Source organism: Thalassophryne amazonica, chromosome 11, assembly GCF_902500255.1.
Source record: "Thalassophryne amazonica chromosome 11, fThaAma1.1, whole genome shotgun sequence".
Taxonomy (NCBI): Eukaryota; Metazoa; Chordata; class Actinopteri; order Batrachoidiformes; family Batrachoididae; genus Thalassophryne; species Thalassophryne amazonica.
The window spans coordinates 112,465,267-112,477,735 of NC_047113.1; positions in this window are offsets into that span (position 1 = coordinate 112,465,267).

Sequence of the window (12,469 nt, forward strand, 5' to 3'; positions counted from 1 at the left end):
GTAATAAACCACTGAATTATCTCATCCCTTGGACTTCTCATGTCTGCATATTTGGGTTCAATTCATACCACATATTGTAGCAGAATGAACCATGCAGTAACAAACCCAGCAGATAGCTCCCTTGACCTGGTGGCCCTCAAGGCCATTTTTTCAAAATTGAATCTATTATTCAACTGTTTCCATAGCAATTACACACCTGGGAAAAGGTACGGGTTTTTAATTGAAGCATGGGACTTAATCAAAGCCAACGACTGGGTATTTGTGTTGTGAAAGTGTAGGAACACGGACCCACAACAGGGGGCGCAATGAACGGACAATGGAGGAAGGTGAATAACAAGGTTTACTATTGTGAAACGAGCACAATGAATACAACAATCACAATTTGGGGTCGAATCCGCTGGTGTCGTGTGGGCAGGCTCGAAGGTAGGAGACGTCTGTCTCAGTCGAACCGAAACCACCCAGATCTCCTCTGCAACCGAACCCTGGAAATACTGGAACCGCCAAGTCCCGAATTCCCAGGTGGCCACTGCCTCCGCTCGTCGGATCCGGTACTGCTGGCGGGAGAGAGCAACAACACAGGCGTGGATGCGACAGCACCCAGTAACGGAGAGGGGAGAAGCCGCCTCCACCTCTAGTCACAGTATGGCAGGCAGGTGAGTACTTCTCCAAGCAATTTAGCTCACAATAATCAGCTGTCCTGCAAAGGTTTAACAGATCTTTTAGCCAGTTAATCAGAATATAAATGCAGAGAACGTTACCTTCGTCTAAAGGCGATATCTCGGCACTGAGGTGGAGACGCCGTCCTCCTGATATACCTCTGTGCTGAGTGGAACAGCTGTGTCCAGTGATGGGTGACAGCTGTCACCCAGGCTGCTCCCATAAGGCGGCAGCGCCCTCTGGTGCCTGGAGCCCGCACTCCAGGCAGGGCGCCCTCTGGTGGTGGTGGGCCAGCAGTACCTCCTCTTCAGCGGCCCACACAACAGGACCCCCCCCTCAATGGGCGCCTCCTGGCGCACGGCCGGGCTTGTCTGGATGGCGACGGTAGAAGTCGGCCAGGAGGGCCGGGTCCAGGATGAAGCCCTTCTTCACCCAGGAGCGCTCCTTGGGACCGTACCCCTCCCAGTCCACCAGATATTGAAAACCCCGGCCCATCCGACGGACATCAAGGAGCCGGCGTACAGTCCAAGCCGGTTCCCCGTCGATGATCCGGGCAGGAGGCGGCGCCGGACCCGGGGTGCAGAGGGGTGAGGTGTGAAGGGGCTTGATCCGGGAAACATGAAAAACTGGATGGATCCGCAGTGAGGCCGGAAGCTGGAGCCTCACTGCGGCGGGGTTGATGACCTTGAGGATCTTGTAAGGTCCGATGTACCGTTCTTGAAGTTTCGGCGAGTCCACCTGCAGAGGAATGTCCTTGGTGGACAACCACACCTCCTGCCCAGGACGATACTTGGGGGCCGGGGCCCGCCACCGGTCTGCATGTTTCTTCGCCCTCGTCCGGGCCTTTAACAAAGCAGAGCAGGCGGCACGCCACACCCGACGGCACTTCCGTAGGTGGGCCTGGACCGAGGGCACACCGACCTCTCCCTCAACCACCGGAAACAAGGGGGGCTGATACCCCAAGCACACCTCAAACGGGGAGAGGCCGGTGGCTGATGACACTTGGCTGTTGTGGGCGTACTCGATCCAGGCCAGGTGGGTACTCCAGGCCGTCGGGTGCGCGGCTGTCACACAGCGAAGTGTCTGCTCTAGTTCCTGATTCACCCGCTCTGCCTGCCTGTTGGTCTGGGGGTGGTACCCAGACGAGAGGCTGACCGTGACCCCCAGTTCCCGGCAGAAGCTCCTCCAGACGTGCGAGGTGAACTGGGGACCGCGATCGGAGACGATGTCTGATGGTATGCCATGCAGACGGACGACGTGGTGGACCAGGAGGTCCGCTGTCTCCTGGGCCGTTGGGAGCTTCGGGAGGGCCACGAAGTGGGCCGCCTTGGAGAAACGGTCCACTATCGTGAAGACGACGGTGTGTCCCTGGGACGGCGGGAGACCCGTGACGAAGTCCAGGCCGATGTGGGACCAGGGGCGATGAGGCACGGGCAGTGGCTGTAGCTGCCCTGAGGTCTTTCTATGGTCGGCCTTGCCCCTGGCGCAGGTGGTACAGGCCTGGACGTAGTCCCGGACGTCGGCCTCCAGGGATGCCCACCAGAAGCGTTGCCGGACGACTGTCACGGTCCTTCGCACCCCAGGGTGACAGGAGAGTTTAGAACCGTGACAGAAGTCCAGGACTGCAGCCCTAGCTTCTGGTGGGACGTATAGTCTGTCCTTTGGTCCGTTTCCGGGGTCCGGGTCACGGGTCAGGGCCTCCCGGACGGTCTTCTCTACGTCCCAGGTGAGGGCGGCCACGATAGCGGACTCCGGGATGATGGGATCCGACGGTTCCGTTTTGACTTCGTCTTCGTGCACCCGGGACAATGCATCCGATCTTTGATTCTTGGTCCCGGGACGGTAGGTGATCCGGAAGTCAAAACGGCCAAAGAACAGTGACCAGCGGGCTTGCCTGGGGTTCAGCCGCTTGGCGGTCCTGATGTACTCCAGGTTCCGATGGTCAGTGAAAACCGTGAATGGCACGGCTGTTCCCTCCAACAGATGTCTCCACTCTTCGAGGGCCTCTTTCACAGCAAGGAGTTCCCGATTGCCGACGTCATAGTTCCGTTCAGCGGGGGTCAACCTGCAGGAAAAATAGGCACACGGGTGAAGGACCTTATCGGTCTTCCCGCTCTGGGAGAGCACCGCTCCTATCCCTGAGTCCGAGGCATCCACTTCAACCACTAACTGGCGGCTAGGATCGGGCTGCACCAGAACTGGTGCAGACGAGAAGCGCCGTTTCAACTCCTTGAACGCGGCTTCACACCGATCCGACCAGGTGAAGGGGACTTTTGGGGAGGTCAGGGCTGTCAGGGGGCTAACTACCTGACTGTAGCCCTTAATAAACCTCCTGTAGAAATTAGCAAAGCCGAGGAACTGTTGCAGCTTCCTACGGCTTGTTGGTTGGGGCCAGTCTCTCACCGCCGCAACCTTGGCCGGATCAGGGGCGACGGAGTTGGAGGAGATGATGAACCCCAGGAAGGACAAAGAAGTGCGGTGGAATTCACACTTCTCGCCCTTCACAAACAGGCGGTTCTCCAACAACCGCTGCAGGACCTGACGGACATGCCGGACATGTGTCTCAGGATCCGGGGAAAAGATGAGTATATCGTCCAGATATACGAAGACGAACCGGTGCAGGAAGTCCCGCAAGACATCGTTTACCAACGCTTGGAAAGTCGCGGGAGCATTAGTGAGACCGAACGGCATGACCAGGTACTCAAAATGACCTAAGGGGGTGTTGAATGCCGTCTTCCATTCGTCTCCCTTCCGGACCCGAACCAAATGGTACGCATTCCTAAGATCCAGCTTGGTGAAAATTTTGGCTCCATGCAAGGGGGTGAACACCGAATCCAACAAGGGCAACGGGTATCGGTTGCGAACCGTGATTTCGTTCAACCCCCTGTAATCAATGCATGGACGAAGCCCGCCGTCTTTTTTACCCACAAAAAAGAAACCAGCACCCATCGGAGAGGTGGAATTCCGGATCACCCGGCAGCTAATGAGTCCCGGATGTAGGTCTCCATTGATTCACGCTCCGGCCGTGAGAGGTTGTACAGCCTACTGGACGGGTACTCACAGCCTGGAACCAAATCAATGGCACAATCATAAGGACGGTGGGGAGGAAGCATGAGAGCCAGATCCTTGCTGAACACGTCAGCGAGGTCATGGTACTCCGCCGGCACCGCCTTCAGATTGGGCGGGACTCGGACCTCCTCCTTAGCCTGGGAGCCGGGAGGAACCGAGGAACCTAGACACTCCCGGTGGCAGGTTTCGCTCCACTGAACCACTACCCCGGACGGCCAATCGATCCGGGGATTGTGCTTCAGCATCCAGGGAAAACCCAAAACCACACGGGAGGTGGCCTGAGTCACAAAGAACTCGATCACCTCCCGGTGGTTACCTGACACCACCAGAGTTACTGGAGGTGTCTTGTGCGTGATTGGTGGGAGTAGGGAGCCATCTAGTGCCCGAACCTGCACAGGCGAGGTAAGAGCCACCAGAGGGAGCCCTATCTCCCTAGCCCATCTGCTGTCTAGCAGATTCCCCTCAGAGCCCGTGTCCACCAGTGCTGGGGCCTTCAGGGTTGAATCCTCAAACAGGATCGTGACTGGGAGTCGTGTAGCAATGTGGGTGTGTCCCACGTGAATGTTTTGGCCCACCCCTGGCCCAGTCTCTAGGGGCGGGCGTTGGAGTTTAACCGCTCGGGGCAGTCGTTTGCGAGATGCTCACTCGAGCCACAAACAAAACAAGCTCCGTGGGCCCGCCTCCTTTGTGCTCCAGGTGCCCTAAATGTTGCCCTACTCGTGTCCATAGCTTCGTCAGCAGGGGGAGCCGTAGGCGCACGGAGCGCAGGAACAGAGGAGCGTGGGGAGGGCGGAGCTCGGTCGGAACCGGAAGGGAGAGGGACGACGCGTGCCTGGCCACGCCCTTCGCCTCGTTCCCGACGGCGTTCTTCTAACCGGTTGTCGAGTCGTATGACCAGATCGATGAGACCATCTAAGTCCCGCGGTTCGTCCTTCGCCACCAGGTGTTCTTTTAGGACCAGTGACAGTCCGTTTACAAAGGCGGCGCGGAGGGCAGTGCTATTCCAGCCGGATCTCGCCGCCGCGATGCGGAAGGCGACTGCATAGGCAGCTGCACTCCGACGCCCCTGTCTCATCGACAGTAGCGCGGTTGAAGCGGACTCTCCTCTGTTGGGATGGTCGAACACCGTTCTGAGCTCCCGTACAAACCCATCGTAGGTATGAAGGAGCCGTGAGTTCTGCTCCCAGAGCGCTGTAGCCCAAGCGCGTGCCTCCCCGCGAAGCAGGTTTATTACATAAGCGACTTTGCTAGCATCAGTCGCGTACATCACGGGACGCTGTGCGAAGACGAGCGAACACTGCATCAGGAAATCCGCGCACGTCTCCACACAGCCTCCGTACGGTTCTGGAGGGCTTATGTATGCTTCTGGGGACGGAGGAAGGGACCGTTGAACGACCAGTGGAACGTCACTTTCACGCGCAGGGTCCTCGGGAGGGAGAGCCGCAGCGGCGCCCGGAGGGCGCGCCTCCACTTGCGCGGCGAGAACCTCCACCCTGCGGTTTAGGAGAACGTGCTGCTCGGTCATTAAATCGATCCGAGAGGTGAAAGCGGTGAGGATCCGCTGCAACTCACCGATTACCCCTCCCGAAGCCGCCGACGCGCCTTGTTCTTCCATTGGCCGTTCAACAGCCAGTTGACGCCCCTCGGGATCCATGTCGCTGGCCGAGATATCCTGTTGTGAAAGTGTAGGAACACGGACCCACAACAGGGGGCGCAATGAACGGACAATGGAGGAAGGTGAATACTTCTCCAAGCAATTTAGCTCACAATAATCAGCTGTCCTGCAAAGGTTTAACAAATCTTTAGCCAGTTAATCAGAATATAAATGCAGAGAACGTTACCTTCGTCTAAAGGCGATATCTCGGCACTGAGGTGGAGACGCCGTCCTCCTGATATACCTCTGTGCTGAGTGGAACAGCTGTGTCCAGTGATGGGTGACAGCTGTCACCCAGGCTGCTCCCATAAGGCGGCAGCGCCCTCTGGTGCCTGGAGCCCGCACTCCAGGCAGGGCGCCCTCTGGTGGTGGTGGGCCAGCAGTACCTCCTCTTCAGCGGCCCACACAACAATTTGACCTTTTACCAGAACTGTACAATGTGGATGGACAGTTTGTTTGAGGCAGGTAGGCATCCAGACTGGGTGTGGAATCCGAAGGCGTACCTGCGAGTGAAACCCGCACTGCCTGGAATTGATTTTGATTGCTCAGAGTTAGAGGACGGTTTCCTTTTAGACACTGAATGGGATTGAATCCTTTATTGTGGCTACATAACCCATATTGTGGCTACATATCCAGACCTCCACCACATAACATCCCTATTTATTCAACAACGTGTTCCTCTGTACATTGACGACCCAATGGACTTGTACTCTCCTGAACCCAAGTACTCACATCCTTTGTCCTTCTCACAATTCTCACATTTATATAGCACTTTTCCATCTGCATCAGACGCTCAAAGCGCTTTACACATCAGTGCCTCACATTTACCCCGATGTGAGGCTGCTGCCATACAAGGGGCTCACGACACACCGAGAGCAACTAGGGGATTAAGGACCTTGTCCAAGGGTCCTTAGTGATTTTCCAGTCAGGCTGGGATTTGAACCAAGGATGCTCTGGTCTCAAGCCCAACGCTTAACCACAAGACAATCACCTCCCCGCAAAGTGGCTTCAGACAGGGCTGCTTCCCTCCAGCCCACACCACCATCAGGGGTGGTTTTGTGAACATCCACCAAACTAACTCTTGCTTTGTGTTTCAGTTTGGGGTTGGTTGCGGACACAGTTTCTTTGATGCATATACTACTGTATGTGGAGTGAGATGTACACTGTACATGTGCAGTATTTCAAAAGTACATTTGTGAACCACCAGACATGACCTCGTCCAAGGACGTTTGTAGAGCAGCAAACAGTATACAAATGCAGTGAATCACGTGACCATGAGCCTTCTGCTGACTCGGAACCAGTATGCCAGGTTAAAGGTGCGACTCTGTTGTTTTCTGCAGGGTGGTAGTGTGGACTCTGAGGAGGGTAAATGTTGAACCACTGTGAAATGTCATGTTCAGATCACAGATTCCTGATGTTTGTCATTTATAGCCCGGTTCAACACAAAAATCTGCCTTTAATATTTCAAATAGAACAAGACTTCTCTTTGACCAAAGACCCATTCACAAGTCTGCTGTCACTTCACATTTCAGTCTGTCTATCTTTTGGCCACATTCACCTTGACGTGTGTGTGTGTGTGTGTGTCCGTCTGATAGGAACCGCCTGTCAAAGTCCTGTGACAGCTTGGTCTGTGTCGGCCCGGCTTCACTTTATTCCTCTGATCCTCATGCCTGCCTTACCTGTGGACACAGATGTCACATCTCATCACATCTCAGCAGCTGACCTTCTTCTGCCCATCTCTCTCCAACACACTGTTACGGATCACCCCATCCCCAAAAAAGACATATCTTGTATCTGCAGAATCAAAAAGCCTTCCTTCAGACAAGCTCACATTCTCAATGCTTTGTTGTAACAGAACCACTAATTAAAGTATCATCATTTAAACAGAAAGGACCATGTTTCTCGCTGTGTGCCCTCATAATGTTCCCACTGCTTATCCAGCTTTGAACAAGAGAGGAAGTGAGCAGACAGTTTCTTGGTGGTACTTCTCCCTAAGTTGAAGTTTTGGATCATTTTGGTTGTGTTGGACAACTTTCAACTTTCAGACTTTGGCTTGGCCCCTTTCAGACTGTCAGTCCAATTTGATTTTCAGTATATCCAGATTCTATCTTGAAAAACAAATGAAATGTGATCATTTTTTTGAAAATGATTCAAGCAACATACAAAAGTGGTTTCAATCCCAAATGTCAGATTTCTACTGATGCATCTCAGTCTGAAAGCTTCAAAGTCTCTTCTGAATCACTCGTGCTCTTCTGGCTCCGCCCCTTGCAGTCACTCTCACTTGACTCTCTCCACTCGTTCCATTCAGTTCCACTGTTTATTTGTGGATGACTGATACAGTGTTTGTGCAATGCTCAGCCTGAATAGTTGCCCCACAGTCGTTTAGCCATAAGTAAGCACATTTGGTGCTGATGCTGTGGTCTTGGCTGTGGTGCCACAGCTCAGCTACCAGGTGGATGTGAACTGTGGACAGAGCTTTCACCTGTAATCCAACAAGTAGCTGCAGAGATGTGAAGTGTACTTAACAGTGTTCTAGCTTTCACAGCCTGTATCCAACTTTGCAGGACATGAAATGGATGGAACACAGTCAACGTGGAACTTATCGCTGGCAGTGACAGATGTACTGCTAATGCAGTATGCCAAAAAATGCCAGATGTTGCAAAAAACATGATTGAAATGCTTGGCATGCTTCTTTTGACAGAAGCAGCACCAAGGCAGGCTAGGGTGACATGATTTGGGGCAAAAATAGATTCTTCTTGCTTAAAATTGAGATCACGATTTTTCATAATTTTGTTTTCCCTAAACTAACCATTAATTGGTTCATTTTCTGATTACAGACAACAAGAAAAGTATGATGTGTTGGATCAGCACAACATGTTTGGACAACAGAAAGGGAACATTCTGGGTTTTAGCTTATACGAGTATTGTTGTTGAATGTGACACAACACATTATTTGTTCTGTTACTTATTAACACAAGCTTTGGAAAAGTAAAAGTAGCAAACTTTTGGGAAACTGTTCCTTTTTATTCCAGGCTCCTGGTATAGCCGGTCAACATTTTAAAGGTTCAGTAAGTCACGGAGACATGTTAAGCCCTGGTCCCACCAAATAATGAACAGTGAATTATCAGGTTGCATGGACAGAGACGTCTGGACACAAATACAGGACTCAAACTCACAGCTCTGAATTTTAAGATCGTTAATAGGCTGGTAATGCAGGGTCGGTACACAAAAAGGCAGTCCAATATCAGCAAACAAATCCGAAACATCAGGCGATAAGGCGTGGTCAAAAAATTTGGTTAGAAGGACTTGGAGCAAACAGGTACAGAGCTGGAAGTGAAGGCACAGATCACAACAATGTGGCGGAGAACCAGTGCAACCACTCACTCACTCACTCACTCATCTTCAACCGCGGTCACAGGGGGCTGAAGCCTATCCCAGCAGTCATAGAGCACGAGGCGGGGCACACCCTGGACAGGACACCAGTTTGTCGCACAGCCACATATAGACAAACAAACACATTCACTCCTACACCTACACCCACGGGCAATTTAAAGTTTCCAAACCACCTAACCTGCTTGTCTTTGGATGCGGGAGGAAGCTGGAGCACCCGGAGAGAACCCACGCAAACAAGGGGAGAACACGCAAACTCCACACAGAAAGGCCAGGTGGGAATCAAACCCATGACCTTCTTGCTGTGCGGCAACAGTGCTAACCACTAAACCACCATGCTGCCCCCAGTGCAACCAGTGAAGCTTCAATACACCCTGGTGATGAGCTACAAATTAAAAACAGGTGTTTGGAAAATTCCACAACAGGGTGTGGCCCAGACAGTGTGCACCGCCCACCACCAAGCACCAAGAGAGACAGACAAGAGAGATAGGGAAAGAAAAAGCCAAAGCAGGAAAAACCCAACAAGAGAAATCCCACACAGGCAAAACTGTCAACACTAAACTAAGCAAGATTTAACACCGCAAACATGACACAAAAAGTCCAGATCATGACATGAATAATGAGCCACGCAGCATGGTTCTTTTTTGGTACGAGAGGAGGTATTCAATAGAATAGTGGCTCTGAGAGGCTCTTAGAGGCAGAATATCTGACTAATGAGGCTGCTCTCTGAGCATGGCACTAATTTCAAGAAGTTCAAAATTTAGCAACAACAGTGTGGGGCAGTTTGTGTACGAGGTACTACGAGGACAAACGAGGATTTTAGAGGCATGTTTGTGGTGAGGATGAGGCTGTTCAAAGCCCATTATCCGAGCACCTGGCAGCTACGAGGACAGGACAGGCTATTTTGGACAGGCTATTTTGGCTCAGCCCTCTTGCGCACTACAATTCCACCTGTTTTGTGTGCTGGATGTTGTATATAAATTAATTATTTTGTAGCAGATTAATCATTTTCCGTCAGAGCTTGGGTACTGAGAACACCTCTAATCGCTTCTGGATTCACAGACTGTTTCATCTGGACCCTTTTTTTCTCTTCCCCCTGCTCCATGAGGAAGGTATTTGGAACAGCTTAAAAGGTAACTATTTGTAATGTTTTAATAGCTTGGTAAAACAGTTGCATGTTCCTTTGTTACTGTAAAAGTATGTTTATGATAGATTTATCGTAGATCAGTTTATGATAGATCAGATGAGGCGCACTCTCTGTGCACTCACACAATGACTGGCACTCAAGCATTTACACAAAACGCCAGCTCGCAAAATACTGATTTTGCCGTTAATAACGGATTAACACAAAGTTAAAAGTTGGTTCCCGGTGACTGTAATCTGTGGAAGAAATAAAGCCAGCGAGAACAAGCGCAGAGGCAACTGTCCAGGAGTCTATGGTTCGGTTGTAGCTGGTCTCTGGTAGCTGGATGGCATTACCCTGACCTCTAGTAATACTGTGAGAAATCTTGGAGTCATTTTTGACCAGGATATGTCCTTCAATGCGCATATTAAGCAAATATGTAGGACTGCATTTGCGCAATATCTCTAAAATTAGAAAGGTCTTGTCTCATAGTGATGCTGAAAAACTAATTCATGCATTTATTTCCTCTAGGCTGGACTATTGTAATTCATTATTATCAGGTTGTCCTAAAAGTTTCCTGAAAAACCTTCAGTTAATTCAAAATGCTGCAGCTAGAGTACTGACGGGGACTAGAAGGAGAGAGCATATCTCACCCATATTGGCCTCTCTTCATTGGCTTCCTGTTAATTCCAGAATAGAATTTAAAATTCTTCTACTTACTTATAAGGTTTTGAATAATCAGGTCCCATCTTATCTTAGGGACCTCATAGTACCATATCACCCCAATAGAGCGCTTCGCTCTCAGACTGCAGGCTTACTTGTAGTTCCTAGGGTTTGTAAGAGTAGAATGGGAGGCAGAGCCTTCAGCTTTCAGGCTCCTCTCCTGTGGAACCAGCTCCCAATTCGGATCAGGGAGACAGACACCCTCTCTACTTTTAAGATTAGGCTTAAAACTTTCCTTTTTGCTAAACCTTATAGTTAGGGTTGGATCAGGTGACCCTGAACCATCCCTTAGTTATGCTGCTATAGACTTAGACTGCTGGGGGGTTCCCATGATGCACTGAGTGTTTACGTTCTCTTTTTGCTCTGTATGCACCACTCTGCATTTAATCATTAGTAACTGATCTCTGCTCCCCTCCACAGCATGTCCTTTTCCTGGTTCTCTCCCTCAGCCCCAACCAGTCCCAGCAGAAGACTGCCCCTCCCTGAGCCTGGTTCTGCTGGAGGTTTCTTCCTGTTAAAAGGGAGTTTTTCCTTCCCACTGTCACCAAGTGCTTGCTCACAGGGGGTGGTTTTGACCGTTGAGGTTTTTCTGTAATTATTGTATGTCTTTTGCCTTACAATATAAAGCGCTTTGGGGCAACTGTTTGTTGTGATTTGGCGCTATATAAATAAAATTGATTTGATTTGACTTGGTCTGGTTATGGATGTGTGTGCTTTTTTTTTGGTGGTGGTGGTGGTGGGGGGGGGGGGGGTGAGCCACACAGTTGTGGCAGCGGGTATATATAATTAAAGTGGCCACCTCATTGTGGTGTCTTTTTTTTTTTTTTTTTTTTGGTGAACACACAGTACTGCTGCATTTAATGACTCTGGACCACAGGTGAACAGCAGACTGCCGCAGGAGCGCGCACTTACTCAGTGCAGCATCTTTTTTTGGATTGCGTTTAAAAAATGTGACAACATCTTTAATGTATGCTGTGAATTGAAAACCCACACTTTAATGGGACCGAATGTGGGACGAATGGAGGTTTGGACCAAACCCATACCTAAACGTGCACCAACGTTGTGTTACATGGCGCTACGTGGATCATATGTGGCGACATGAGCCATTCAAGGCTGGACAGGGCTCAAATGACAGGTTGGTCGTGGCTCAATAGAGGCTGATACCTGGCACACGTGAGGTACTTAGAGGCACATAGAGACACTTCAGTAGTGGATATATGAGAGCTTAAAACGTGGATCATTCTTCAAATAATCGCTGACACACCCATGTGTGGCTCATTATTCATGGCTTATTATTCGGTGGGACTGAGGCTTTACAATGTTTCGTTCTGAAGGAGGATGTCAGAGGTACTTCCCTGCCATTAAAGACAGTCTTGAATGTTAACCGTTGTCTTCCACACTAAAAGGGTGTTCATCACTGCCACTATTGCTTGACAGCAGATATGACTGTAGTTCTGAGGTGACCGCTGGTTCTAGCTGTACGGGAACAGTTGAAGGTGGGCTTTGCTTTAAAAGAGAGAAGTTCATAAAGTTTAAGATTCTATTCACATGACAATGTACAACCCCAATTCCAATGAAGTTGGGACGTTGTGTAAAATGTACACTCAACAAAAATATAAACGCAACACTTTTGGTTTTGCTCCCATTTTGTATGAGATGAACTGAAAGATCTAAAACTTTTTCCACATACACAATATCACCATTTCCCTCAAATATTGTTCACAAACCAGTCTAAATCTGTGATAGTGAGCATTTCTCCTTTGCTGAGATAATCCATCCCACCTCACAGGTGTGCCATATCAAGATGCTGATTAGACACCATGATTAGTGCACAGGTGTGCCTTAGACTGCCC